Genomic DNA, 26,521 nt, shown 5'->3' on the forward strand with positions numbered 1-26,521 from the left:
TATAATTAGACAAGCAGTGGTTTTCCAGTCGGGTCCTCTCTGCCTGTAAAATCTGTCATTACAAAAGCTCACTCGTGTGCTCTGGAAGATTTTCTCCTGCTAAAACGGTATTGTTTTCTTTTACCAGCATGCCCATCTCCCAAGCTCATTTATTAATCTGGTTAGTAGCTTCACACATTTGTTTATTCACTGATTGAAATGACGAAATGAACTCTTACATGTTTGGAACATTGTGGTAGGGACTTAGAGAAAGTTTTTCTGGATGGAAAGTTGGCATATGAAAAGGGATAAGGTGATAGGGCTAGTCTCAGTACCCAGTTTGAGAATCATGATCTACTTCTTAGGTTATGGTCACACACAGAGTAGAAACAGAGCGGTGGATGATAGTGAGGACGTAGGTAGAAGGTTCACTAGGTTTGGAGGCAGAGAAATCTTGGTGACTTCCGCTACCTGCTGTGCATGTGATACTCACAACGGCAGAGGAAAGGTTGTATGTGGTTGCCTAAACTTAGAGACATTTAAGTACATTTCAGAATTATTTCAACAGAGTAGTCCACATTTATATAAAGTTAATAAATTACTTTAACGATAATAACTCTTTACATTTATATACAGGGTATGGCAAAAGTAGGTTTACAGTTGTTGGTATGGAAAATAATACAATGACTTTGTGGACAAAAGGAGGGTACAGACTAAACCTGACAAGCTCAGGGAAGCCCTGCATGGCCAGGCTCACACACTCAGAGTGCAGGAACCACAACAGGATGGTTTGAAATGAAAACGTCTAGCTAAACACAAGTCATGGTTGTTAGTCTTGTCCTAGACAGGTATCTTTCTTGACAAAGATCAGTCTTGGCTCTAACTGAGCCTTCTGCTGTCTTTTTGCATCTACCCTAACGTATCTTTGAAAAGTCAGGGTCATTTCTCTTCCAGACCCCTCAGGGCACAATCTCCCACCAGAACACCAGGAGACACCACCCCTGTTGTTATCTGGTTCCGCACGTACCATCTCTATGTGCTGTACATGTTCACTGTTCACTGCCCACCAATGTGAAAGAAGTATGTGTCTCTCTGTTTCACTCTTTACCCAGTCTCAGAGATTCCCCCCCTTGCTTTCTCCTGCCTCCCTAATCTATCACTAGTGGGTTTCATGTCACCCCCTTAGGGTTCCACCTTGGATTGTAATGTTATAAAATAAGGCGCAAAACTGCCATTCTCTGGAAATGTCATTTTCTCAATCCACTGAGATTTGGCTTCCCGGCAATTTTTGTCAAATTTGGCTCAAATAAACTCATAGAAATTCTTACAGGTTTGGTGTTTCCTACGACGACATTTGAATAATAATACAAGAATAAACTGTTTTGAGTATTATAACTGTACACCTACTTTTGCCTCACCCTGTATTTAAGAAGTTCGTGAATTTCTTGATTAGTTATTTTTAAAGTTGTTGTATGAAAACTATTTTGTTGGGCTTATTTTTAGTATTCAATGGATAAATGACACCACTGCAGATTGGACTCAATCTATTTTTTAAATTGCTCCATATATATTCAGCTTACTGATTTGCTACGCCCAATGTGCTGCAAATCTGTTTTTTCTGTAAAGAATTTCTTATACTTTTTTATTATTATTATTTTTAATCCTCACCCAAGGATATTTTTCTATTTATCTTCAGATAGAGTGGGAAGGAGCGAGACAGAAGGAAAGAAAGAGGGTTGGAAACAAACCACAACAGAGGTACATACATTTGACTGGAATCGAACCCATGACTCATTGGTTCATGGGTGGACGTTCTAACCGCTGAACCAAACTGGCCAGGGCAGAATTTCCTGTACTTTATAGATTTGCAGTATAATTAATAAATATATTTATAATCTTTCTAAATGTTTAAAAATCATATTTCAACCATTCTCCCACCCACATACAATGAGCTCCACTTTAGTATAATATATATAAAATTATCTTATGTGTATTTACCAGTGGATGTCTTTTTTCTATGTTAATTTTATCACATAAAGTTGGAAGTATGTTTTGCTTTATTTTTTTAGTTTTATATCTTAGCTTCTATAGAATGATTGCTAAATTTCATATTCATATCATATCTTTCTGGAAAAAAAATAGAGTAATTAAGAAGCACAAAATGCCTATTTAATTAGCCTACTTGTATCCTCAGAAGAATCGTTAGTTAAAAAAGTCTAAGGCCCTGAACGGTTTGGTTCAGTGGTTAGAGCATCGGCCCACAGACCAAAGAGTCACGGGTTTGATTCTGGTCAAAGGCACGTACAGTTGCGGTGGTTGCGATTCATCCTCAGCCCTGGTTGGGGTCGTGCGAGAGGCAACCAGTCAGTGTGTCTCTCTCAACATTGACTCTCTTGCTCTCTCTCTCCATCTCCCTCCCCCTCCCTCCCACTGTATTTGAAGATAAATGGAAAAATATCCTCGGATGAGGATAAAAAAAAAAAAAAAAAAGTCCAAGAAAGCTTGTCCTCAGTTAGTTGAATAAAAGGATTCTTCATCTTTTTATATTTCTTCCCACTCCCTCATTTGCCTTAATTTTGTTCACTCTAAAATAACTCACTAAAAAAACTCCCAACTATGTACTTTGGTCTAGGTAATATTTTGTTAAAGCCTGTAAGTCTACGGTCAATATCAATCCTGTTTTGTTACCAGGAAGGCACTGAATATATTTTTATGATAAAAAACTATTCAAATATGAAAATGTCTCATTGATCTTTAAGAGCAAGGGATTTATTATGTTGACATCGATTGAACAGTTCAAAGTGCAGTTTGAGATCTGCTTAATCTCCCTTTCCTGTGGATATTGCTAAACCACAGGCATGGAGAGCTTGACTTCCATATAGATCCTTCCTTCCCCAGATAATTGTAGTATTTACTAAGATGAACTTTCTCTGTTTCAGCTTAATATTTCTTTGAAAGGGCATTCCTAATTTAGAAGCGACTGAATAAAAGGCATCGTGCTTTTAATTACTTTTTAAGAAGAACCTGATTCTTTCCCTTTCGAATACTCTAAATTAGATTACCCGTTTTGGGGAGAAACAGAGCAGAGGGGAGTTGCCAGTGGAGGAGCATTCTGAAGGCAAATGTAAGTTACCGATGCTGCCACGGAATCAGGGAAACTAAGAAAAACAGCAGCTGCCATTTCGGCTCAGTAACTCCGGTACCTCCTAGTGAAATCATTTTGAGACTGCTGAGTAGAAATAGTTTAAAGGTCTATTGTAAAAGAAACAAGAATTTTATTCCTTAATTAGACTCCTCAGAGACCGTTGTGATTTTGCAAAATTGAATAACCTTTTATTCCCTGGTTATAGTTAAATCATTAAGCTCATTTGATTTCCTGTGCCCCATTTGATTTCACTTGAAGGTCTCACCTTTACAAATGCATTATACCAGGCCAGTGCCAGCAACGTTTTCGTTTCCCTCTCACTTCAGTAACAAAGCAGAGTAAATGTTCTTAAAATTCACATGCCACAGGGGGTATAACTTGAAGAACTGTCGTCTTCTGATAACGTACAAGCAATGGAATGGGAGAACAGTTGGTTTATGTAGGTCCTACCTCAACCTCAGACAGATAATGAAGCTGTTTTTCTTTCTTTCCCTTACTAGTGATATTTTTTATGATGCAAAATATTAGACTTTTATGGAGATTATTTTCTGTTTTGTTGCTTTCTAGTTGAGGTTGACTCAAAGGCAGAATTTACGCCAGCATTTGGGATTTATCTAGCAAATTGTATAGTAATGTCTAGCATACATTAATTTACAGTGGATTAATTTAGAATTTCTGAAAAGTTGAGTCTTGTTATTAAACTTTTTGACACTGAAAAAGAGAGTATGCAAACAAATAAATATTGTAAAAAATAGATGGAAAATTATACATACTTACAGGTCAAGCAGTGTTCAAAATTTTCTAAATAGTTGAAAATTTTCAAAGCATTATTTTTCAATCACAGCTTCAACTCATTTATTGATTATAGCATTTATCTTTCTAAGAAATATTTGATATATTTTGGTGCTCCTCTATTGGGTGCATATATGTTTACCAACGTTATATCTTCCTGTTGGTTAGATCCTTTCAATATTAAGTAGTGACCTTCCTTGTTTCTTCTTTATGGCCTTCATTTTGAAATCTATTTTATCAGATATGAGTATTGCTACCCCAGCTCTTTTTTTTCCTTTCCGTTTGCTTGGAAGATTTTTTTCCATCCCTTCACTTTCAACCTATGTGAGTCTTTTGTTGTGAGGTGGGTCTCTTGTAAACAACATATATATGACTCATGTTTTCTTTTTTTTTTTAATCCTCACCCGAGGACATTTTTCCATTTTTTGTTCAGATAGTGTGGGAGGGAGAGAGAGGAAGAGAGAGAGAGAGAAACATCGATGTGAAGGGACACATCGAGTGGCTGCCACCCGCACGACCAACCAGGGCCGGGGACAAACTTAGAGGGAACCAAACCTGGGTCTCTCTGTACCGCAGGTCGATGCTTCAACCGCTGAGCCAAACAGGCCAGGGCGACTCATGTTTTCTTATCTAATCAGCTATTCTGTGTCTTTTTATCATAGCATTCAAAACATTTATATTTAAGGTGATTATTGATATGTACTTTTTTTTTTTTTGGTACATGCCTTTAGTGGAAACTGAACCCGGGACTCTCCGATCTGCAGGCCAACGCTCCAACTGCTGAGCCAAACCGGCCAGGGCAATATGAACTTATTTATTGCCATTTTTATTAAGTATGGCTATATTTTTCTTATTATTTCTTCTACTAATTACAGCAGTCATTTTAACATTTCTTGCAGTGCTGGTTTGGTGCTATGTATTCCCTTAGCTTTTTTTTTTTTTTGTCTGGGAAGCTCTTTATTTGACCGTCTGTTTTGAATGATAACCGTGCTGGGTAGAGTAGTCTTGGATTCAGATCCTTGTTTTTCATGACCTTGATTACTTCATGCCATTCCCTTGTGGCCTGTAGTGTTTCTGTTGAGAAGTAGGCTGATAGCCATATGGGGGTTCCTTTGTAGGTAACCTGTTGCTTATTTCTTGCTGCCTTTAGGATTCTCTCTTTGTCTTTAACTTTTGGCATTTTAATTACAATGTGTCTTGGTGTGGGCCTGTTTGGGTTCTTCTTCCTTGGAGCTCTCTGTGCTTCCTGAACTTGAATGCCTTCTTCCTTCACCAAATTAGGGAGGCTCTCTGTCACTATTTCTTCAGATATATTCTCTAACACTTGTTCATTTTCTTCCTCTTTGGGGACTCCTATGATGTGAATGTTATTATGTTTCCAGTTGTCCCACAGTTCTCTTAAGCTGTCATCCTGTTTTTTAATTGTGTTTTCATTTTTATTTCATGATTGGTTGATATTTTTTCTTCCCTGTCTTCTAATTCACTGATCTGGTCCTGAGGTTCGTCTACTCTGCTGATTAGTCCTTGCAGTGTGTTCTTTATTTCTGCTATGTCATTCTTCATTTCTTCTTGGTGGTTTTTCATTTCCAATTGGTTGATTTTCAATGTTTCTATGTCTTTACTCATGGTGTTGATGTTCTTACTCATGCTGTTGAGCTTCCTTAAGATCATGGCTCTGAATTCTAGTTCTGTTAACTTGCTTAACTGCATTTCATTTATCATCTTCGGTAGAGGTGTCTTGTTCTTTCATTTGGGATTTGTTTCTTTGTTTCACCATTTTGGCTATCTCCGTGGGTTTTGGAGCCTGCCAAATTTTCCCTGTGGGTGTTGGTGTTTTGCGGTTTGTGGCTCCCTCTCCTGGGTTTGGATGAGTGAGGGAGGAACCACGTTAAACACCACTGTCAAGTTTTACTTTCCTGGGCAGAGTTGCAAGCTCAGGAATGGTTCAGTTATCCTCTAGCTTTTTGCCTGGAAGCTATTGATCTCAGTTACTGTACTTGAAGAGGCTTGGGTTCTCAGTTGAATGAAAAACTCCCTCAGGTGTTCTGCATAAGAGGATTTCCCGAAGGGGGGGCAGATGCTGGTTGTTAATGAGCCTCAATTTGCATTTTAATGGCCCACCTGGTGGGGCTGAATCTCCGAGGGAGGGGCCGATGCCTCTTCTCAGAGCCCTGGGAAGGAGCAATGTGGCCACCGTCCTGCGTGGCTGCACTCAGCCAAAGCTCTGAGACCCTCTAAACCCCGAGTGTCCCGACACAGCTCCAGTCCAGTCCGCCCTCCCTCCGCCGGAGCCCAAGGTGAGTGGCTGTGGCTGTTCCAGCCTCTGTCCCGGCTGCGCTGTGGAGCCGCCTGGGAGTGTGACCCGAGGGCGCTGCTCCCAGCTGAGGCCGCTGCCGAGCTGCCGACCGTGGGCTCCCAGCCCCCGTCTCGCGCCTTCTCAAGCCCACCGGGATCGAGTCAGTGTCCCTCGTTATATGGTCCTCGTGAGCTGCTTTCTGTTGCTTTTTCCCAGTGATTTGTCTCTATTTTAGTTGTAATTCCGGTTGGGTCCTGGGAGATGGTCTGTGCAGCTCCGTTCACTCTGCCGCCATTTTGGAATCTCTCCCTATGAAATACTTGGTTGTTTCAGATCTCAACATCTTTTAGATGATTATAGTTTCTTAAAAATAACTATTTTTACTTTTTTTCAATGTAATAAAATTAGCATACATTTTCAGCAAATAGTACAATGTGTAAAATACAGAGATCTTCTGCTCTTAGCCTCGTCTTCCAAAATATCTCATCACTGGGCCCAGGTATAGGATCTGAACTTTGTAAGCTCTTTCTTTTAGTATTTGTACCTATATATCTAAATAAATGTTTGGTATTTCTATTTCTTGATCTCTCAATTTTAGACTATATGTATCTATTAATGTCTTAGAACAAAGTAATGATATTAATACATAATAAATTTATCTAATTGAAGTAGAGATATAAAGAAAATACAGTTGCAATTCAAGGAGGAGATGAACCCAAGAGCTATTTGGTGGTAGTAGTGTTGAATATTTTATATTACAAATGAGAGAGGAAGCATCTAAGAAAAGGTAGGTTTTGAGTAAGTGGACCGACATGGTTAATTGAGATATAAAACATAGCAAAGAAGTTTGGGAGAGACAAACATTGAATTTGGTTTTGGATACATTCACGTGAAGGCTCTTTTGAAATATTAAATAGCAACCTGTACTATAAACCTGTAGCTCATCAGACAGGTCTGGTCAAATATACAGAAGTGATAGGTTAACTTAACTACACAGAACAAAAATACTTCCATATCACAGGTGCTCAAACAAGATAGAAAATATTTCACTCTTGTGGAAGAAGCATGGTGGAAGGCAGCTCTGTGAAGTGAGCACTGCAGACTTTTTCTAGCTCCTTCTAGATTTCCACCCTGCCATTTGAAGGTATGGCACTCCTTCCTGGGGTAGAAAACTCCAGAATTTCTGGAGTAAACTGTCCACCACAGTCCAGCCCTGGGAGTGTGGTCTTTGTTCTGTATGGTACTGTGGCAGACAGATATACATGCAGGTTATATTTTGAAAAGTGTATGTGTGTGAATCATAACATGCCTATTAAAATCCTTATATTTTAGTCATATTTTTGTGTATTGAGCAATGAATGGTTAATGAAATTAACCAAGGAATGAAAGAGAAATGGAAACCAGTTAAGAAACACTGATGAAAGATGAGAGAGATTGGGCAGTAGTCCAAAAGTGTAGCACTTATGAGAGAGTAAAGTGAATTTTTTCAGAAAAAGTTGAGTCAAAAAGGAGGACATGATAAGGCTGATGACCAATAAATATTTATTGCGAAACTATCTATTGATGCTGTACTGAATGATTTTATATGCACTAACCCTTTGATGCAGGTATTAGCTTTGTTTTATAATTGAATAAACTTAAGCGTGTAACTTAAATGGAGACACAAAGTTGCTAAGTATTAGAGCTGAGACTTTCACCCTAAACCCATATGCCAACTGAACAATCTACTTTATTATCTCTTCTTTTTAAAAAATTAAATTTATTGGGGTGACATTGGTTAATAAAATTATGTAGGTTTCAATGTACAGTTGTATGATACATGCTTTGTATATTGTATTGTGTGTTCACTGCCCAAAGTCAAATCTTCCATCATGATCATATATTAGACCCCCTGTCCCCTTTACTACACCCCTACCTCCCTGCCCTCTGGTAACCACCATAACTGTTGTCTGTGTCTGTGAGTTTTTTATTGTTTGTCTTGCTTGTTCATTTGTTGCTTTCAGTTTTATATCCCACACATGAGTGAAATCATATGGTTTTTGACTTTTTCTGTCTGACTCATTTTGTTTAGTATAATTTTCTCAAGATCCAGCCATGTTGTGGCAAAGGGCAGTATGCCATCTTTTTTATGGCTGAGGAGTATTCCATTATATACATGTACCACATCTCTATCCACTCATCTACTGAAGGATACTTCAGTTCTTTTCATGTCTTGGCCACCGTGAATAATGCTGCAAGAAACATAGTGGTGTGTACATCATTGTGAATAAATGTTTTACATTTTTCATGTAGGTACCCACAAGAGGGGTTGCTGGGTCATGTGGTAACTACATTCTTAATTTTTTGAGGAACCACCATACTGTTTTTCATAGTGGCCGTACCAGTTTACATTCCTACCAGCAGCAAATGAGAGTCCTTTTTCTCTGCAACCTTGCCAACACTTGTTATACTTATCTTGTTGATAATAACCATTCAAAAACCGCCAGCAAGTTGAGCATCTTTTCATATATCTGTTGGCCTTCTTAATTAGGAAGACTCACAACTCTTAATGACCATTCGATTTATTACCTTTTTTAGTTAGGAATTTAAGGATCTCACTGAAAGTGAATGCAAGGTTTTAGTCAGGACGAACAATATGTGAGTAAGCATTCAGTGGAAAAAAGAACTTTTTAGTAATAAAAAATTTCAAAACAACTTCACCGGAAAACTGGATCAGATGCCTAAGGTACATATTCTAATCGTTTCCAAAGCAGAAGCTGATCATCACATGTTAAGTAAAATTAATACTACTAATCTTCATTAAATATAAATATTGCTTAAAATAAAAAAAGAGGGAATTGGTGTTTAGGTCTTACATTTTATTCTTTTCAGTTTTGTTTGTTCTCTCTAACTAAAGTACAACTGTAAGGACTAGATATATATATATTTTTTTTCTTTATTGATTTTAGAGAAAGAGAAAGTGATAGGGAGAGAGAGAGAGAGAGATAGAAACATTGATGAAAGAGAATATCGACTGGCCGCTTCCTGCATGCCCCACACGGGGGATCGGTCCCACAACCTGGGCATATGTCCTGACCAGGAATTGAGCTGGTGACCTCTTGATGCATGGGTTTATGCTCCACCACTGAGCTACACCAGCTGGACAGGACTATATGTTTTAATTAGAGTTAATTTTGTTTATATGGAAAAGATATCATGGACTTCTGTGTAGCTGGTGACTACATTTTTAGGTAATTTAATTTTTTAAACCCACGCTATTATACTAGATGTTCAAATAAGAGTAGAAAAAAGGATATGATTTCTTCTTGGTGAAAAGTCAATAGATTGTTCCCCCCCCAACATTTTTATTTAAGTGGATTTTATTATGGTCCAGAGTTTCCTTTAAGAATCTGATTCTTTGACTATATTGACATTATTTCTGTTTCTCTGGTATCATTTCTCATTGACCAACAATGTAAGACATGTTGTAGCAGAATGCGTTTAAATACAATTATAACTAACAGATACCAGAGTTGTAAAGACCTGTGTGACTAGCGAAGTCTCTTTACTTCATGTAGTTAAGCCCCTGCGGGGTCCAATTTCTTGGTATTCCTGAAATGAGACCAAAGCAAGTTAATTTATTTTTATTTTACAGTATCCCTGAAATTATTTAATGTCTTTATCTCTGTATATGATGGTCTTACCTGAACAATGGTTTGTTATTTGTAGTTCATTTGTGAGAAGAAAGTATAAAGGTGTGTAATTCTCTAGGCCCTTAATATACGTATACTAGTGTATTGCAGTCTTTGAATGCTTTTATTTATATTTTACTGCAACATTTTCAGGTTGATATCATTATTCTCATTCCACACATGAGAAAACTGATATTAAAAAGTATTATGCATCACCCAAGGCTTGTAAAGGGTTGAGTGAGAATTGTAACCAAGGCCAATTCCTCAACCCAAAATATACTCTGTATACTATTGTCTATGGAGTGTGTATTAGAGTCTTAGTGCTGCTGTAACAACCACCACAAACTTGGTGGCTTTAAACAACATACATTTGTTCTCTCACAGCCGTGGAGACCAGATGTTCAAAATCAGATATCTGTCCAAGGTTCTAAGGGAAGAATCCTTCCTTGCCTATCATGGTTTTTCTTGGCATATGCCAACATAACCCCAGTCTGCCACCTCCATCTACTCATGGCTTTGTGCCCTGTGCTTCTGTGTCACTTCTCCTTATAAAGAAACTTGTCACTGGAGTTGAAGCTGCCTTAATCTAGTATGGTCTCTAGAGATCCTTATCTTAATTACATTTGCAAAACCCTTATTCCAAATAAGTTCACATTCTGAGGTTCTGGGTGGACAAATCTTTTGGGAGGACCCACCCCACTGCAATAGGCATAACCACATTTTTAAAAACATGTTAAAACTGTGAAATATAACAAAAGTAATGAAAATACATTATACATAATGTATAGTAGTGTTCATAATTATAAAATGATCACCTGAGTAATCACCACCCATATCAAGGCATCCTCGGCATTCTGAAAATGCATCATTTTCATTAATGATCATCCCCCTATCCCTGTTCACTAGAATTATCCTGACTTTATGGGGGAATTACTTTTCTTTAAAAATTTGCTACTCATGTAGCAGAAGAATGCAAATTTACATGTTTTTGAATTTCATATAAATTAAACATTATTATGTATTTTATTTTGTTATGGTTTTTAAAATAAATATTATATTTATAAGATTCTTATATTTCATTGAGGTTGGCTGTAGTTAATTTGTTTTCTTTACAACCTAGTTATAAATTTTCCTTTTATTGCATGTGTTTGTTATACTCTTTTTTTATTGGCTATTACAAACACTGTTGCTATGAGCATTTTTGTATATTTATGCGAGTATAACTCTGCAGTTTTATGTGAGATATACGCTTGCTAGATGATGACAGTTTTCCAAAATGATTGTAGCAATGCACCTCTCATCAGAAGTTTATGGGTCCCATTGCTTTCACATATTTCATCACACTTGGTTGAAATTTTAGTTATCTGATCATTTCATAGGTGTGCAGTCAAATTCTATGGTAGTTTTTACTTAAATATCCCTCTTTTTTTTTTCCCCCAGGTTAACTTGCAGACCAATCTTAATTTGTCTCATTTTCATCTTCTTGGGAAATTTATTTATGCTGGGTCTTAGCTATCCAACAATATGGACAAAAGAGGGTTCTCTTTGAAATTAGTTTTACTCTGAATGCTTTGGATGAAGAATCTCTCCAATTATTCAATGTTGGTCATACTTTCTATTAGTTAGGTATCTGACTACATGAAAAATTTACTCTTTACCAAATACTTTACATATGACAGTACAAGTATGTCATAAAAGCTATAAATACAGATATCACTATGATCATTTTATTGATGAAGCTTATGAGATTCAGGGGCATTAAATAATGTGCTCAGGGATAAGCTAGGAAGTTAAAAGTTAAAATAGGTACTCAAGCATTTTTTTTCATATTCCTTTGATGTCTTTCCTTAAATGCAATTTCAGACTTTCAAGTTACAAATTCACTTCTTTTCAATGATAGTACCAATTTAAAAATAAGTGAAATAGCTCTCCTCTCTTTTACACTAATTCTAAATTTCTTCCTATGAGTATTCTTGCCTTATTCATATTCAAATAAAATTATTTACATTTATTATCCTTTCTAAAGTTATTCCTGTTGTTTTACATGTTAGTTAAATGTAATGTATTTTCTGTCCCTTTGTGGAACTTTCGGGTACAGCACCAGGATCTTTGGAGGACAAATTGCTTGGACAAGTGGACTTTCTCCCTTGTTTGTTTTGAAACTTGGTCTTTGAGTGAGAAGAGGGCAATAGGAGCAAGACAAGAAAAAAGATCTAGTTGAGGAAGTTCATTCACCATTTGTCTGCAACAGATTAGACCATGGTTGCCCTTTTGAGAATTCATTCCTAAGAAGATATTTATTTTCCGTGAAGCTAATACAGTTTTAGAATACATTAAGTTTTATTGCTTTAAAACCTTGAGATTCAGATGTATATGTTTATAATGGGATAGCTTCCAATCTTATATCTCAGGAATTAGTCTTTAAAAACAGACTTGGTTGTTCCAAACACTTCTACTAAATCCAAACCAATGATGAAGGCTATATCTCTGAGGCCGTGGTATGGGCAAGGGAAGTGGGGGAAAAGTGGCAACATGGACCTTTTGATTCTATTTGCAGAAAGAGAGGAACATGTAGTAATGAACTGATAAATTTTGAGGAAAATTTAAAAACTTTAATGTGTAGACTAATATAGTAGTGTCCGATACCTAAGCCTACAGTTGTGAGATTTTTCTGATCCCCATCTACCTTCTAGCTTAAGGCTATGAACAATTTATTGTTCAATTAATTCTTAGAAATCGTAATATTATCCATATAATACTGAATTGTAATGAAAATTTAGTTACTCAAAATAAGACTGAACGTATCAGACTAGAACCCGTCGTCTGCAACAGGCTGCGACCTATGGTTGCCTCTTGGTATTATTTCTCATTTTGAAAATTTTCAGTAGTTCTTAAATTTGAAATTCTAAATATACATACTTCTCTTAAATAATTTCACATGCTTTGTAGTTATAATCCTATCTCTTTCAGAAGAAGAATAGAAAAGGTGGCTATTATGTGCCAGTCTGTCAGATGAATTATATTCTTTCTTGTCACTATTGTTTAAATGGAAGTCCTACAAGTTGATATACATTAACATCTGTGTAAACTATGTTATTATTTTATTGGGTGTTGGGAGATTCCCTTAAAAATCATGCTTTTCCATTCATTTTGAGTCTGTCTGCAGTTCCTGCTGTTGTAATCATTAGAAGTCCATAGGGAGTGGAGTTTCTCAAAAGATAGTTTTATTCAGGACATGAGCCCTGCAAACATTTCTTTTCATTTTTACTTAGCTTGGGGTATATAAACACACCTTTGACTTTAATATGCTTATTCTGGAGTCTGAACGCAGAGAATGTTTCCATCTGCTTTGAGATACAGATGGCAAAAGTCCCTAGTCTGCCAAGGAATTTTATTTGCTTCTAAATTCTGACTGTCCCATTATATGACTTTGTTATATTAAGATTTCAATGGTGCAAATAAGGGTCAAGGCTTCTTTGTTGATGAAATATTAAATCACTCTTTGGCTTTCTTACATTTGACAGTTATTTTCTACTGCATCTTTAAAAGAGGAAGTTTGTGAGCTTTTCATCCAGTGGAGTAGCTAGATTTTATTCATGTTCAGACCCATGGAAACCTGCCAACTATATAAAAACAGTTGCCAGTATGGGAGAAGTCTTCCTTGTGTTGTGATAGAAAGGGTTTCACTGTTTAGAAGTGGACTTAAAATAAATATGTATTCCTCCATTAAAAAACAAAACAAACACGTGCCTGCCTGTCCCGGGGGCTTGGTGTGAGAGATGAGGAGAGGGGATTCATTAGATAACATCTGAAATCTTAAACTATTTTTCAAACGATATATGTGCATGCTTTTACACACACACACACACACACACACACACACACATATGTATATCCAATGTTAAAAGTCTCAATTTAATGTCGACTTGCAATTGAATACAAACGCTCTTTGTACTTGTGTTTGAACCAACTAGGAAAGTAAGTGAAGTGTTTTTGTTTTTGTTTTTTTAAATATGTGCATTTGTTTTTTGGATCATACTCGGGATTTAGGTATCTGGATTTAAAAAGTATTCCAAATGAGCTGAATTTTTATCAGTGAATGTTAACAGGAGTGTGCCTTTCCTCCACCACCTGGGCCTTTGGTGAGCCACGGTAATATCTATCAAACCATCTACAGCCGCAAACGTGGGGTCGTTCACAGTTAAAAACATCAAAATCCCGTGGATTTTGCCTCTGATGTTTCCCAATGATTTCTCCTCCTTCCAGCCAGACTGTCACTGTCTTCAGTAAGGCCCTCAGTTCCGAATATCTAAGTTCTTATAAGCTTCTATCTAGCCATTTTGCTTTCTGGATTTTCTCTACTCCAATTCATTCTAAAAATTACTTGCAGCATCATTTAAAAAAAATATAGTTTTTATGTCTTTATTTATTTATTTATGTATTTATGTATTTATTTATTTATTTATTTTTGGCAACAAAAATTCCATGGCTTCTTGTTTTTGGAATACATTTCAAATTCCTTAAACACTACACAACTAAATACAGCAGCCACTAGCCATATGAGGCCCTTTACACTTACATATAAAATTAATTAAAAGTAAATAAAAAAAATCGGGTTCCTCAATCACAGCCTCATTCTAAGGCTAGTGCCTGCCTACAAAATTGGACGGTACCAATCAAGCATATATCCATCATCACAGAAAGTTCTATTGGACAACTCTACCTCGAATGCTACAGCAACCCTTCCACGACCACGTTCCTGCTGACTTTTCTAGCCTCATTTTCTTCTACACAGTGTCAACACACCTCTGTGGTCCCGTCACGGGACCGACTTGTCAAAAGCATGGGTCGTTCAGTCAACAGCCTTGCACTGAGCTCCTTCTGGATGCAGGCTCCATTCTGTTGGAAGCACTTCCATGAATTAAAACAAGGCAAGACTGCTGTTAATGGAGTTAATATTCATGGGGGGGTTGATAAACATCCAAAATATTTAAAAAATTTAAAATATTTGGTGGCAAGAGTCCTAGGGAAAAAATTTAAATCATAACGTGCAGAGAGAGATGAGTGAGTGGTTACAGGGATTGTTCCAGGAAAGGTCTTATTGATGAGGGGATATTTCACAGAGCCCTGACCGAAGTGAGGACATGAACCGTGCAGCTCTGTGGGGAGGTAGAGCCTTTCATTCTACTGCCTTTAAGCTTTGGCCCTCTTCCATCTGTGGGAATATCATTTATAAAGCTCACAGTGTCTTTAAGTGGTAGATCTTATCTTGCTCTAAAGATTTTTGGTCTCCAGCCAGAATGTGATCAGAATCACAGAGCTAGAGGCTACTATAGAAATCATCTCATCTATTTGCCAATTTTAAGGAGGAGGTAGGTAAGATGTAGAGAGGTTAACTGATTTGTTTGAAGCGACAAAGTGAATCAGTGGTAAAAATGGCAAGTAGAACCCTGGTTTTCTGGCTTTTACTGTTGTCCTATTTCGGACTGATTTTTCTTAGTACAGCAGGTCCTCTCAAAATGTTTCATTCAACACTGTTTTGCTATAATGTTCATGAGGTGCCATAGGAACTTAACTCTTGTTTATATTAATTAGATTGTGCTAAAATTGGTTTCCTATATGTTGGTTTACGTGAAGTTGCAGAACTTATTGACCATGTTAAGTGAGGACCTACTGGAAGAGATTCAAATGAGGAAGTCTTGAAACTCTTAAGAATTTTTAAAAACCTATTGCATTTATTCTACCTTTGTTCGGAATTTCGTTGATGTTTTAAATGAACCATTTGTTTTTCTCTTTACATTTGCAGAATCTATCTGATTTATCATTCAGAAACTTATTTGCAATGATTTCTACATGTAGATATCTTCTAAATTTTAGTTTCCTGATACTGTAAAATGTATTTTCAGCATTGTGACATCACACACACATACACAAACCCCCTAATGTCTTTTTGTCTGTTGCAAAATAGCATGAAATCATTTTAATTGCATTATGGCTTTATTTTCCCAATGAAATCCTGAGGAATGGCTGTAAGCATTTACACTGAGGGTGGTTTAATAGTACATTTTCTAGATCATCCCTAAGGGATTAGAAGTCTTCCACTCATCTTTGGTAGGTAAGGGCTAAGGATCCTCTCCTATATGGAATGCAACCTTTGTGGCACATTCCTCCAGTTTAGTAGCTTAGTAATATAATTTTGTCACACTTACTACATTGTCAATGCAGTCAGCTCATAAGGTGCATCTTTGCTAATTTTAAAAACAGTGAATTCGAACATGGAACTGTAGCTACTGAGAATATATATCAGATTATAGGATTTGCTCTATAATTTTGGGGACAGAGATTATTTTCTTGTTAAATCAAGAGAGCTTTCTTTTGTGGACACCCTTCCCATATAATAGACACCCACTCCTCTTTAACATGTCCGTGATTAAATATCTTAAATGAATAAAATAATTCTTTTGGAAATAAAACATTCTGTCCAAGCATTTAAAATGCATTTTGTGGTTCCAAAATGTGCCCTTTATGGTTTCTTTTTGGATGTGAACTGTGTCTGATTAGTTTAGTCTTTATCCCTTAATTGTAGTATATCCTTAAGCCAATGGAATATATGTAGACTATTTACTATACTTGAAGATACAGAATAATAAGCACTTTCAATATTTTAAAGGAAATTTACACAAGTAATTGAATACACATGGTCATAAAAAATAGTATTTCATCAAAAATGTGTGCATTATTTCTATCAAGGAAAATATTCTAGAACAGTTTTGCCCACAAATGACATGTGTTTGGATTGTCCTAAATTTTGCATCATGTATTTTTTCTGCCATTCTCAGGCTAATGGTACTCTCATGGCAAGCCTGAGTATACTATTAAGCTCTAAAAAAACAGTGTGGCTAAAGAGTGTATTAAAACACATAGAGTTCAACCAACAGGAAAATACTCATTTTTTGCAAGTGTAGGTTTACCAACAGAATGCCAAAATTAAAGGTCAATTTTGGAATGAGTTTTCATATAATGAAATTTATGGACAAGCATATATTATTATAAGGAAAGAAAAATCAATTGTGTGTCAAAGTAGTGCTTTTAAAGAAGTACTTTAGTTTTCATATAAAAAAATAAAGGAAAAATGCTTGAATGCTTTTTGAGTCCTAATCTTTGGTTTTTCAGATTCTTTTTTTTTTTTTTCCACAAATGCTCCCCATGTGAAATGAAGGCAAATGGAAATAAAAAATAATGTTTTCAAAGGGAAAACAAAGTGGGAAGATCTTGTGTAAATACAGGAAAATCAAGGAGTTCAAATAGACAATCTAACTACATTGAATAGCAAGAAAGAAGATGTAACGCAGCCTTTGAGACTTTTGTTTTTGGGGTCAAAGCCTTTACTCCTGGTGATTGGTAGGTTTTTCTTGGTTACTAAGCATCCTTGAACAAAATGTAAAATCAAATTAAGTCAAAATCTCTGCAATTATGAACCATCTCTATTCAGTGTAGTCTTGTACCAGATTTTCTTTAAATAGCAATTAAATTATATATGCTAAGTAACTCTTGAAGCATCACCTTGTTTAGGTATTTCTTTTCTCAAAATTCAGAAGAAACAGGATGTATTTTTTTTTCCACTTTTGTGACATATTTTATTATAAAATATGACAGAAGCAACCAAGGAGAGAGAGGAGAGAAACACCTAGAGACTTCCGATTTTCTTAGCTGCCAAAAAAGAAAAATATCACTTTTGGTAATTTTTCTTTCCTTGCTATATTTATTTTTTTCTATGATCTGACTGAGTACAGAGGAAGAAAGAAAAATACATTCTGTTTTGTTTTGTTTGTCAACTAAAAGAAAGGTTTGAAGTGCATTTACAAGGTTATTTTCAGGGTAATTTTTCTTTTATTTTTGAAGAGTCAATTTTTTGAGCTTTCAAATCAGCATTCAGTCCATACGTCACGAAACATAAACTTCCCACTGGTGAAGCAGGCAAACGGTTACCCCTGCAAACAATAAATGATACATGTGAGCATAAGGAAAGGGAGATTAATATGAAGGTTCCCAGACTGAGCTGTGGGCCTTGTTCCGGGTTGACGACAGCAAAGGGACATGACTTTTTTCTATGAACTAAACACCACGTATCAGGCCCTGCGTCCATGTCGGCTGGTGGACTTGTAGCCCTGCAGACGTAGGGACAAGGCTAACAAAGGACTTCTCACATCCCTGTTTGCCTTTGCAACATCAGATTAATTTCCAAGTAGCTATTTCCGCAGATTATGTTAGCCAGGGGCCACCTAACTTCAGGGGGCTCCACTCTCCATGAGGGCTTTCCCACTGTTGCCCTCAACCAGTCCACAGCTGGGGACACTCTGTAGGGGGACTCTGCTATAACAGAGCTGGCCTCACCTTATCTTCTCCCACCCCTTTGCCCAGAGCTCAAGTAAATTCTTTCAGACTACCTCGTTCCCCTACATTTTTTAAGTGTATGTATTTATTTATTTTTATTGTATTTTTTGTTAAATTTATTGGGGTGACATTGGTTAATAAGATCGTATAGGTTTCAAGTGTACATTTCCATGATACATGATCTGTACATTGCATTGTCCCCTGACCCCTACTTGACGTATAAAAATGCTTGCAAACTCTGGGACAATGGGCATGCTGTCTTTTACCTCGCCATGCTACTGGGGATTTAGACTCCATACCCCAATACCAGTTTTTTGGCTAGCATTTTGGTTCAGTAAAATCTTAATTAAAAAACCACAAAACTTTAGTCATGGAAGTTAAAGATTTTTAGTTTGACAGTTGCTGGGTGGAGGTTGTAGCAGTGTTGCTTGGTCCTCTCTCCCAGGGTCTTCTAGGGCACATTTGCAAACTATTCTCCACTGTGTATTCACAGAAGTTCGATTGCTGAGTCACAGTGCATCATTCAAAAGTGATTGCTGCCCGGCCAGTGTGGCTCAGTGGATGAGCGTCAACCCAGTCAGGGCACATGCCCAGGTTGTGGGCCTGATTTTCAGTGCGGGGCCAGCAGGAGGCGGCCAACCCATGTTCTCTCTAATCGGTGTTTTCTATCTCTCTCTCTCTCCCTTTCTCTCTAACATCGGTAAAGGAAAACACATTTAAAAAGTTTTTGCAGAAATGTACACGTCCATCACTAGTTAGGATGATTCTGGTTGCCCACACAGCAGAGCTAGGTGATAGTTCCACACTCTATGATTGTTGTAGAACTTACAGCTGTCTAGTGGCATTGTGATTTCAGTTTGGTGTTCCTTCCTAATGAGTTTGAACACTGTGTATTTATAGGCCATTTGCATTTTCTCTGCTGTGAAGTGTCTGTGATGTGTTTTGACCATTTTTAAAAATTGTATTGGCTGTGGTTTTCTTATTGACATATCGGGTTTATTTTATATTCTACATATAAGCCCTTTATCAGTTGTACATATTGCAAAAGCCTTTACTATTCTTTAATGCCCCTTCACTTTCTCCACGTTGTCTTTGATGACCACTTTTAATGGATGAGCTTATTTTTCCTTTAGGGGTAGTGGTTTTGTGTGTGTGTGTGTGTGTGTGTGTGTGTGTGTGTGTGTGTTTAAAGTATTTTCTAAGATAGTAAAGATACTCTTTTAGGTTACTACATTAATTTCTTAATGCTTTGTAGTTTGTGTGTGTGTGTGATTTGTTTTGTTTTAACATATGTCTATAATCTACCTAGTGTTATAGTTTACCTAGTGTGGTAAGTATGGTCCATTTTTTTTTTCCCATGTAGATACCTAGTTATCCTATTTCTTGAAAAGTCTGATGTTTCTCTATAATCCTTTCCCACAAATCCACAATGAGTCTTTTACATAAGTAAAATATTCATCTATGCATGGGTCTATTTCTGGGCTCTCCATTCTGTTTCCAGTCCTTGTCTATTTCTTTGCCAGAACCAAACTGTCTTAATTAGTGTGGCTTTCTTATACACCTTAATATCTGGTAGAGAAATTGCTCAACCTTTTTTTTTAATCCTCACCTGAGGACATTTTTATTTTTATTTTTGCATTCATCTTCAGATAGAGTGGGAGGGAGAGAGGAAGGAAGAGAGAAAGAGAGAAATATTGACTTGAGAGAGACACATTGCCTGGCTGCCATCCACATGACCTCAACAAGGACCGGGAACAAACCGCAACCGAGGTACGTGCCCTTAGCGGGAACCGAACCCGGGTCTCTCTGGTCCTCAGGCCGACACTCTAACCGCTGAGCCAAACTGGCCGGCACAATCTTTTTATTATCTTAAAATATCTTGGCTCTTTGATTTCCACATAAATATTTGAATTAATTTGTCAGATTCCACACATACATACACTTGAAAAAATTTTGTTTTCGTATTACATTAAATTTGTTTACATATTTGGGGAAGAATTGACATGTATACAGTATTGTTTTTGTCTAGTCCATGAAATTACTCTATGCCTGGATATACTTACTTTTTTCATGTAGCAATAAATATTTTGAAGTTCTTGCACACAGTTTCGGTGTACTAGGAATTTGACAGTATTTTATTCTCATATGAATGACATTAAAAATGACTTTCTTGCTGATTCAAAATTCTAAGTTCTTGTTAATTCAAATAAACTGTCAATTATTGGGCATTTTCTTTTAATGCAATCATATCATCTTGTTTAAAATTTGTATAAATTTACTCCTTCTTTCCTTGCTACACTGATAGCAGATTCCAGTACAGTGTCTATTAGAAGTCATCTTAGGGTTCCCGTCCCTTGCTTCCAATCTTAAAGGGAAGTTTTAACAAAAATCTTTCGTAAAGAAATCCAAGTCTGCAGTTTTCTTTCTGGAAAGATTTTTATTATGATACAATTATTTGAACAATTGATCGCTATGTTTACTTCAATTATGATATGAATGAATGTATTTATGGTCATAAGGAATTTAAGTGTATTTGTTGAGTCAGTTTTAAGAGACCACAGGTAAAATATCAAAACCCCTCTTTGGGTATTACAATACTAAAACAAGTTCCTAGTATACTGAGAATATTTACTGAACATCAGTGCCATGCAAAACTCCATCCGATGCACTGAATGGAAGGGCGCGGTAACTGGACGATATGTCTTATGACCCAGAATTGTTTCTAAACTAAAATGTCCTTTCCAGTGCTGGAAGACAATGGCCATCGAGTACACTGAAGTGCACACACTGACCTGCTTGTCTGCAGGAAGCTCTGTGAGCACTGCATGAAATGATGTTTTAAAACAGCTAGTACTGCCCGGTTCGTGTGGCTCAGTGGTTGAGCGCAGACCCACACACCAGGGTCCATTTCGATTCTCGGTCAGGACACAGGCCCAGGTTGTGGGTCCGATCCCCAGTGAGGGGCATGCAGGAGGCGGCCAGTCAATGTTCTCTCTCATTGGTGTGTCTCTCTCTCTCTCCCTCTCCCTTCTTCTCTCTCTAAAATCAATAAAGAAAAACAAACAAACAAAAAAAAACAACAAAACAACAAGTGTATTATGTCATAGATGTTAGGTGCTGCTCCGTAAATGGCAGGTATTTGTTTGGTTTTTCATTTTTCTCTAACTAGAACCTAGTGGGTCTCCAGCACAGCTACCGTGCAGTGATCAGGAATATGAGTTTCTTCTTCTGCCGATGAATTATTTTTGCACTGAGAGGGAGTCTAGAATTTTCTTTCTTAATTCATATGCATAGTGAAGTAACTACTATAGTAGCAGAAAATGAAGGGCCAGAATGATTCTCTAACGTCTTAGAAATGTGCTTCATAGGAGACAATGGGGAGAAATCGCAATATACCAGTAATTTGAAATGTATTTTCTGACTTCTTTCTTTTCCTGTGATTTATTTCATGCTCAGTTTTGCTGAGTGTTGATAAACCTGAAGCATGTGTTCCCTTGACACACGATCCTCAGTGTCTTAAAGTACATTCTCACAAAGAGCATACGATCTTATCCAGCAGTGAACAGGAGCACGGTACTAATGCTCACGAGGGGCCTGCACGGCGGCCTTGCAAGCTCAGAGACCCAAAGAACCGCACAGGATGGTCTCAAATGAAAACTTCCTAAGTAAAGACGGGTCGTGGCGGGTAGTCATGCCCTAGGCCAGTTTCTTCCTTGACAAGGTCAGTGGTTACCTTAACTCAGTCTGTCTATTGTCCGTTTGTGGCATCTGCAATAACACACCTTGGTAATGTCAGAGGAATCCCCCTTTTCCAGACCCCTCAGGGCACAATCTGCCTCAGAACACAGTCTTGTTCCCCAATACCATCTCTCTGTGCTGGAAATGTTAGTTGTTAACTCTCCTGTACTCACCAGTGTAAAAGGAGCATATATCTCTCTGTTTACTTTTTATCCAACCTCAGACATTTCCTGCTTCACTTTCTCCCGCCTCCCTAATCTTATCAGCACCAGTGAATTTCATGTAACCCCCTTATTCTATTTTAATTCTAATGTATAAAATAAGGTGCTAAACTGCCATTTTCTGGAGCATTTTCTCAATTCGTTGAGATTTTCATCCCTAGCAATTGTCATCAGTTTGGCTCAAACCCTATAGGTTTGGATGTTTCTTACGTCAACAGAGCTTAAAAATTAGTCTTCATTATGTAATGAAAGGAGAATTGCACTGACCTTTTTAATAAACATTTTAGAAAGGACTTAAGAGAAATTTACAATTCACTATAAAACTTCTGTAGGCATTAGGTGGATTTGTAGACCGGGAATATGTTTGGAAAATTGTGTCAAATCAGAAGTCCAATAATATAAAATCCTTACCATGAGAAGCTTCCTTGGTGCCTTGGAATGTGGTATTTAACTTCTCTATTTTAATCTTTGCTCTACATTTGACAATGTGAGCAAATTCCTACATTTCCCCATCTCCACATCTGAAAAAACGGAATTGGAATAGGACCTTTTCATGGATTGACTGTGATTAAAAAGTGACTAATTCATATAAAATGACCAAAGAATGCCTATCGGATTGTAAGTGTTCATGGAATATTAGTCATAACAATAAATTAACTTCTTATGTCTCTCTTCAGAATGTATTCTTATACCTTGTATGAAATATTATTTAAGTTTTAAGAATTACTTTCATCTTGTATCTAGAAATGTGCTGGAAAATTATGGATTATCTCATGAAGATACTCCTCACTTATTTTTAGTCCAAGATATCAGAAATTAAAGTGTGAATTTAGAAAAGAAGTCAATATTCCTAATTGTAAATGCCATCTTTATAGCTTGATATTACCATAACATTATTCATTTGACATCCTTATTAACAATTTCTTTCATTTGATGATAAATCAAAATAAATTTCTATTGATTTTGTTTGCGTGGTTACATTAAACATGTGGTAAAAGTCTCCTTTTTCTGCACTTGGTATAAATATACTTTTTATTCTTAGATGGTTCAAGAAAGGAGGTAAGTTTGTCCTCTACTTTCTCTATTCAATTCCCAGATTTGCTCAGTGATATCACTGAGATTCTGAGATTTATCACTTTCACGCTCATGGTTAACTTGCCTAACTTAGTGCATCTCAGCTGTGTGCAGGTCAACTCTGACAAGTAATTTAGAAGGTTGTCATATTTGACAGGAAGGCTTTGATGATCATGGATTTTCCACTCTATTAATATTGTCAACTGGACTGTTTTCTGACATTCTAAAATAAATGTGAGCTGTGTTTACTATTATTCAAAAGACAGGTCTCTCAACTACTCCGAATGAAAAATATTTCACTAGCAAGTAAAAATTTTTCAAGATATAAATGTTATATTCAGAAAGTGTAGTGAGCTAGTCATTAAAATTCCCATTAATTAATGCAATTAGAGCTGTGTTACACTGTCTTCAGCTCTATGAAAACAGCAATCATTTTTAAAACCTCAAGTCCAGAAGATGGCTGCCGTTATGTGTTTCCATTTTAAATCAGCAAATATTTTTCTTATTGATTTGAGAGAGAGAGAGGAAGGGAAAGGGAGAGAGAGATAGAAACATCGATAGAGAGAACAGCAATTGGCTGCCTCCTGCATACCCCTCACTGGGGATCAGGCCCACAACCTGGGCATGTGTCCTGACCAGGAATCGAACCAGCGACCTCTTGGTGCATGGACCGATGCTCAACCACTGAGCCACACCGACCAGGCACAGCAAATATTTTTTCTACAGGTAGCTATGTAAAAGTACCATGGTGGACAATCTTAATTACTCTTCTCTCTCTCTCTCTGAAATCTTTTAAGTAAGCCTTTAAATTAAGCAAATAGCAAGTAGAAGCCTCTCCTGAAATGACAGTTTCTGTCAAAGTAGTTCTGGGAAGTTAATCTGTTTGCAAGAAATGGAAGCACAGTGGTGTCAGTGGGGGAAAAAGGAGAAACATCTGTAACAAAAATAAATAAATTAAATTAAATTAAATTAAATTAAAAAAACAAAAACGAGCAGGTTTTTTCCAGCCACATAGCCCAGGTTTATAATTCTGTGGCTACTACCTGTGACTTTGATCAAGTTACTTTATTTCTCTTTGCTTCAATTTCTTCAACTGTAAAATGGGGATAAAAATCATACAACATCATTAGGTTGTAATGAGAGAAGTTATTTTAAAAAAATTTTTTTCTTAAAACACTAAAAATTGTGTCTGGCATGCAGAGTAAACACAATAAAAAAGTTCATTATATACATACATGAAGTTACTAATTGATACGATGTGCCAAATTGGGTTCAGAGAATCAAGAAAGACAGACAGACACCTATTCTTAGATTATAGATTATAGCCTGGTGCAGGAAATTGGTGTTTTTGAATAAATTGAGAGAAAAAGGAAGGAATGAAAGAGAGAGAGAGAGAGAGAGAGAGAGAGAGAGAGAGAGAGAGAGAGGAGAGAGAGAAAACAATGAGAAATTATGAAAATTTTCATGAAGAATAATAGACATGGTGCTGAGTTAAGGGATACATCAGGTACAGAAGGAAGAACTTCATTAGGAGACCCAAAACTGAAGATACAAAACCACACTCTTCTTAGCATGTTATATAAATTGGATAATTTTACCTTCAATCTTTCTGTGTCCTTATAAATCATGTCTTTTTCAAGCATCCCATATATGGGATTTTTTAATCCCTGTTTGAAAATAATATTTAAACTCTTATTCCCTTTATATTAAATGTAAGAAGTGATATAATTAGGTGTATATTTATCATTTTACTAAATGTTGTTTGCTTATTCTACTTTTATGAAATTTTTCAATTTCTTTCTTTGGATTAATTGCATTTTTAAAATAATTCATTTTCTCTGTATTAGCATTCTAGTGTTATATTATTTTTTGCATTCGTCTTGAAAAATTTTTGGCCATCATTCCTTTCGACGTTGCTGCTTCTCATTTTCTCTCTGCTCTCCATTTTTGTGATTCCATTAAAAATGACTTCCCATGAAAAAATCAGCCCGTTCAACTTACAACTGAAAAACAAATCACATAGCTGTTTTTCTGTCCTCGAGTTAATATATTTTAAAAGAGAGCAGAATTGCTTTTTGAATAGTTATGTTATTATCACAAAGAAATGTGGTTTTAAGGGTCAATTAATAACTCTATGACTTTTTACTGCTTCATCATAAATAAAAATGTCAATTAAGAATTGTGATTGCATTTTAATGGCGAAGGCAAGCTGCGAGGGGACAATGACTGCGGTGTGATGGGTGCTGGGGCCGCTACTGCCCTACTGGAGCTGAGGCGCCCACGCTCCTAACTACCCGTGCCTTTGCACCACGGAGCAAATGCTGACACAATGCAAAAAATAGATGGCACTTGAGTGTTACTGTGAAAAACTTTTCCACCTATGTAGTACACCCTTTAAGAAACATTGCCTTGAGCGTATCAGGGACGGAGCTGGCTCGAGGCAAGGTTGAAGTTTTTGTAAAGCTTTCTTATCTTTGTTCATCCATTCTCCTTGGGTGGACCTAGCCAGGGATTTCAACCGTCTGGAATGTTCCTTGGGACCTTTTTCTTGGTGAGCCCTAACATTAAATCTTTGTCTCCTCAACGCTACCTAATCTTCCCCAATTCATTCTGGGTGATTATATCATTTTGGAAGCACCAGTTCTTCAATTTTTTTCTTTTATACAGTTAAACTTATTTTACTTATTTATTGAGGGGTGTGTGTGTGTGTGTGTGTGTGTGTAGATATGTGTGTGTGTGTGTGTGTGTATATATATATATATTTTTTAGTTCAGATAGAGTGGGAGGGAGAGGGAGAGAAACACTGATGTGAAAGGGACACATCGAGTGGCTGCCTCCCACATGACCCAGCCAGGTCCGGGGTCCTATTGTAACCGAGATACGTGCCCTTGATTGGAATCTGACCCGCAACTCATTGGCCATGGGCTGATGCTCTAACGGCTGAACCAAACTGGCCAGGACTGGGCTATATTTTTAATACAAAATCTATTTTTTATTTTTAGAAATTATATATTTTTTAAAAATAAGGTATTCATTTCTTATTCTCCAATCACTAAAAACCTACTTTTTGTAAAGTCTCATATTCTTCTTTTTTTTATCCTCACCTGAAGATATTTTTGCATTTATCTTTAGATAGAGCAGGAGGGAGAGAGGGAGGAAGAAAGAGAGAGAAACATTGATGTGAGAGGAGTGGCTGCCACCCACACAACCC

Source organism: Molossus molossus, unplaced genomic scaffold, assembly GCF_014108415.1.
Source record: "Molossus molossus isolate mMolMol1 unplaced genomic scaffold, mMolMol1.p scaffold_m16_p_4, whole genome shotgun sequence".
Lineage (NCBI taxonomy): Eukaryota > Metazoa > Chordata > Mammalia > Chiroptera > Molossidae > Molossus > Molossus molossus.